The sequence below is a fragment of the Emydura macquarii genome, unplaced genomic scaffold (assembly GCF_026122565.2).
Source record: "Emydura macquarii macquarii isolate MOO-44397 ecotype Brisbane River unplaced genomic scaffold, CSIRO-AGI_Emac_v2 contig_1477, whole genome shotgun sequence".
In the NCBI taxonomy this organism is placed as follows: Eukaryota; Metazoa; Chordata; order Testudines; family Chelidae; genus Emydura; species Emydura macquarii.
The window spans coordinates 24458660-24464043 of NW_027131614.1; the positions used below are offsets into that span (position 1 = coordinate 24458660).

Sequence of the window (5384 nt, forward strand, 5' to 3'; positions counted from 1 at the left end):
CAGACAGGCTGGTTAACCTAGTGAGGAGGGCTTTAAACTAGGTTCGATGTGGGACAGGGACCTAAGCCCGGAGATAAGTGGGGAAGTGGGACACCAGGAGAAAGCAGAAGGAGGAGGGTACAACAGGGAAGGCCTCCTGAATTGCACTGAGAAAGTAGGGCAATCGGCCAGTTATCTCAAGTGCCTATACACAAACGCAAGAAGCCTGGGAAACAAGCAGGAGGAACTGGAAGTCCTGGCACAGTCAAGGAACTGTGATATGATTGGAATAACCTAGACTTGGGTTAACTCACACAACTGGAGCACTATCATAGATGGGTATAAACTGTTCAGGAAGGACAGGCAGGGGTGAAAGGGTGGAGGAGTTTCACTGTATGTAAGAGAGCACTATGATTGTTCTGAGCTCCAGTATGAACCTGGAGATAAGCCAGTTGAGAGTCTCTGGGTTAAGCTTAGAAGCAAGAACAATAAGGCTGATGTCGTGGTGGGTGTCTGTTATAGATCACCAGACCAGGCGGATGAGGTAGATGAGACTTTCTTCAGTCAAGTAGGGAAAGTTTCCAGTACACAGGACCTGGTTCTCATGGGGGACTTCAATCACCCTGACATCTGCTAGAAGAGCAATACAGCAGAGCACAAAATTTTTGGAGAGTGGACCATGGACTTCAGAAAAGCAGACTTTGACTCCCTGAGGGAGCTGATGGGCAGGATCCCCTGGGAGGCTAATATGAGGGAGAAAGGAATCCAAGAGAGCTGACTGTATTTTAAAGAAACCTTATTGAGGACTCAGGAACAAACCATCCCGATGTGCAGAAAGAATAGCAAATATGGTAGGCGTCCAGCTTGGCTTAACAAATAAATCTTCAGTGAGCTTAAACACAAAAGAAAGCTTACAAGAAGTGGAAGCTTGGTCAGATGACTAGGGAGGGTAATAAAAGTATTGCTCAAACATGCAGGAATGAAATCAGGAAAGCCAAAGTGCAATTGGAGTTGAAGCTAGTATGGGATGTGAAGGGGAATAAGGAGGGTTTCTACAGGTATGTTACCAACAAGAGGAAGATTAGGGAAAGTGTGGGCCCTTTACAGAATGGGGGAGGCAACCTAGTGACAGAGGATGTGGAGAAAGCTGAGGTACTAATGCCTTTTTTGCCTCTGTCTTCACAGACAAGGTCAGCTCCCAGACTACTGCACTGGGTGGCACAGAATGGGGAGGAGGTGAACATCCCTCAGTGCTGAAGGAACAGGTTCAGGACTATTTAGAAAGATTGGAAATACACAAGTCCATGGGACCAGATGCAATGCATCCGAGGGTGCTGAGGGAGTTGGCTGATGTGATTTCAGAGCCATTTGCTATTATCTTTGAAAGCTCATGGCAACTGGGGGAAGTACCTGATGATTGGAAAAAGGTAAATATAGTGCCCATCTTCAAGAAGGGGAAGAAAGAGGATCCAGGAACCTACAGACCACTCAACCTCACCTCAATCCCTGGAAAAATCATGGAGCAGGTCCTCAAGGAATCCATTTAAGGCACTTGGAAGAGAGGAAGGTGATCAGGAACAGTCAACATGGATTCACCCAAGGGCAAGTCATGCCTGACCAACTTGATTGCCTTCTATGAAGAGGTGACTGGCTCTGTGGATATGGGGAAAGCGGTGGACGTGATATACCTTAACTTTAGCAGAGCTTTTGATGCAGTCTCCCACAGTATTCTTATCAGCAAGTTAAAGTATGGGTTGAATGAATGGACTGTAAAATGGATAGAGAGATGGCTAGATCATTGGGCTCAACAGGTAGTGATCAGTGGCCCCATGTCTAGCTAGCAGCCGGCAACAAGCGGAGTGCCCTTGGGGTCAGTCCTGGGGCTGGTTTTGTTCAACATCTTCATTAATGATCTGGAGGATGGGGTAGATTGCACCCTCAGCAAGTTTGCAGAGGATACAAAGCTAGGGGGAGTGGTAGAGACTCTGGAAGGCAGGGATAGGATACAGAGTGACCTAGACAAATTGGAGGATTGGGCCAAAAGAAATCTGATGAGGTTCACCAAGGACAAGCGCAGAGTCCTCCACTTAGGACAGAAGAATCCCATGCACTGTTACAGACTGGGGACCGACGGGCTAAGCAGCAGTTCTGCAGAAAAGGACTTGGGGGTTACAGTGGATAAGAAGCTGGATATGAGTCAGCAGTGTGCCCTGGTTGCCAAGAAGGCTATTAGCATATTGGGCTGTATTAGTAGGAGCATTGCCAGCAGATCAAGGGAAGTGGTTATCATCCCCTCTATTTGGCATTGGTGAGGCCACAGTTGGAGTATTGTGTTCAGTTTTGGGCCCCCCCACTACAAAAAGGATGTGGACAAGTTGGAGAGAGTCCAGCGGAGGGCAACAAAAATGATTAGGGAGCACAAGACTTATGAGGAGAGGCTGAGGGAACTAGGCTTGTTTAGTCAGCAAAAGAGAAGAATGGGGGGGGGGAGGAGTGGATTTGATAGCAGTCTTTAACTACCTGAAAGGGGGTTCCAGGGAGGATGGAACTAGACTGTTTTCAATGGTGGTAGATGACAAAACAAGGAGCAATGGTCTCAAGTTGCAGTATGGGAGGTCTATGAAGCACTGGAATGGGTTACTTAGAGAGGTGGTGGACTCTCCATCGTTAGAGGTTTTTAAGCTGCGGCTTGACAAAGCCCTGCCTGGGATGATTTAGCTGAGGTTAGTCCTGCTTTGAGCAGGGGGTTGGACTAGATGAACTCCTGAGGTCTCTTCCAACTCTAATCTTCTGATTCTATCATCTCGGCTTGGAGGGTATCTGAGATCAGGGCACTTACCTCGGAGCTGCCATACACGGTCTTTTATAAGGATGAGGTACAGCTGAGGCCTCACCTGGCCTTCTTGCCTAAGGTGGTGTCAAAATCCTGTGCCAGCCAGGACACCTTCTTGCCGGTATTCTTCCCGAAGCCACATGCTTCAGAGGAGGAACGGAAGTGGCGCACATTGGATGTACGTAGAGCCCTGGCTTTTTACATAGAAAGGACAAAACTGTTTTTTAAGTCCATGCAGCTGTTTGTAGCAGTGGTGGACAGGATGAAGGGCTTCCTTGTCTCGTTGAAGCAGATCTCCTCTTGGATAACCTCTTATATAAGGTTCTGCTATGAGCAGACGAAAGTTTCTCTTCCGGGAAATGTCATGGCCTAGTCTACTAGAGTGCAGGCCTCTTCCGCGGCATTCCTGGTGCGAGTGCCTATTCAGGACATATGCAAAGCTGCTACATGGTTGTTGGTGCACACCTTTACATCCCACTGCATCCATCATCCAGCAGGCAATGGATGATGCCAGCTTTGGCAGAGCGGTGCTGCAATCAACCAATCTGTGAACTCCGAACCTGCCTCCAAGGTACTGCCTGTGGGTCACCTGCAATAGAATCAACATGAGCAAGCACTTGAAGAAGACAAGACGGTTGCTCACCTTGTAACTGTTGTTCTTCGAGATGCGTTGCTTGTGTCTGTTCCATGACCCACCCTCCTTCCTCGCTGTCGGAGTTGATGGCAAAAAGGAACTAAGGGGGCGTAGAGCCGGCGGTGCCTAATATACTGTGGCATGTGCACGAGACTGCAGGGGGCGCTGAAGCCCGCCCTACGGGAACTGCTAAGGGGAAAGAAATTCCGGTAACTGTGCACAGGGCCACACCCACACCTGCAATGGAATAAACATGAGCAACACATCAAGAAGAACAACAGTTACAAGGTGAGTACGCGTCTTTATTAATGACACCTTTGCTGACAATCTCATCAGGGAGGCTAAGGACTGAATGGGGTTGGGAGATTTACCTACCCTTTCATCCCAGAGGTAGTCTCAGGGTTAAAGTTGATTGGTGGGACAACATGAAGACACATGCACTGTCCATGATGTGGAAGATAGGGACTTATTTCTTGTATTCACCATTTCATGTTAATGCACTTTACACAATTGTTATAGTGAGAAAATTTATTTATTATACCTGTGAGTGGGGTTTTTCATTGCTGACCAGGTTGATATATTTGGAAAGTGTGTATTGACTAATAACTACTTCCCTTGTTTGTTAAGTAGTCATAATTCCTTTTCTCTCTGCATTGCATGGAATATTTTTCATTTAAAAATTAATTTAAAAAAGTATTTTAAGAAGGGGAGCATGAAAAAGTACAGAAAAATAGAAGCAGAGATGAGTGGGAATATATTCTTAGAAGATTCTCCAATAATCACAGTGGCCCCAATTCTTAGGTCCAACCATGCTCTGGTGAGTGCAGGACTACAGGGGAAAACAAAGGCTTTGGGACTGTCTGGGAGCTAATTTTACCCTTTGTGTAATTTACACCTGACTGTCCACAACCCCAAAGGGCCATTGCAGTGGGCAGGAGTAGCCAGACTTCAGGGGCAATGCAGTCCCCAGCTATACTTACTATATTGGTGTCTGTGGGAAAGACTGTTAGAGTGATTTGGCTAGCTTCCTGCCATCCAGGGATACTGTTATACTGGGAAGTTTCTGCGTAGCCATTTAATAACTTTTATTTCAAATCTGTTGAGATACTTGCATAGGTTTTTTAAGAGAAACATGATATACCTTAACTGTCATAACTGTTCAGTTGTACAGATCAGTCTATAACTAGTGGATATTCAGACCTCTTTGAAAAGGTCTGTGATCCAGTTGCAGCTCAGTTGGATAATTTGTAAACAGTCAAATGCTTAATCTTGACTCATATTTTACTCAAGCAAAACTCGGATTAATAAAATCAAAAGTAATTTGCTTTTGCTTGCTTGTAAAGATTTCAGGAATTGTCCTAAAATAAACAGTTTCTGCAGTCTTGTTGGAGTCTGTTGTGCTAAAGAATATGGATTTTAGTCCCGCTACCAATCAGATAATTTGAGCTATGTATTTTATGCTTGGCTGCAAAGTAGAATTTAAGCAGGCTGTGTTATTCTGAAATAACTTGTGCTTGAAAGTTCGGATTTATAGCGAATGAGCAACTTGCAATACCATTTTCAGTGTGTTGTGGTGGGCATGAAGAGCTAGAAAACAGTGACCAATAGATAGCAGAGGGTTTTGTCTGGAAAGGGGAATTAGCTCAAATGGTAGAGCGCTCGCTTAGCATGCGAGAGGTAGCGGGATCGATGCCCGCATTCTCCAATAAGTGTTTTTTTTTTTTAAAAGCACAGAACATTTATTTCAAAAGGACCACTTTTTTCTATTGTGAAGAATATGCATATTTTAAGTTACCTCTCCAGGCTTTCTAATTTTAAAAAGTTATTTTCTTAGGGTTTTGTGGGAAGGTCCATTTTGTAATGTTTTGTTTTCTTTAAGATTATCACAGCTGCATGAACAGAAGAGAAAGAAAGGTAGTTGACAGCTGAAAAAATGAA

At 45.2% G+C, this 5384-nt stretch overlaps 1 non-coding gene across 1 annotated transcript; it reads left to right on the forward strand.

Annotated features, from left to right (window-relative positions):
- Positions 1 to 5078: 5078 nt before the first annotated feature.
- Positions 5079 to 5151, forward strand: TRNAA-AGC (transfer RNA alanine (anticodon AGC)). The gene has a single exon. It is a non-coding gene; the product is annotated as a tRNA-Ala (tRNA).
- The last annotated feature ends 233 nt before the right edge of the window (positions 5152 to 5384 follow it).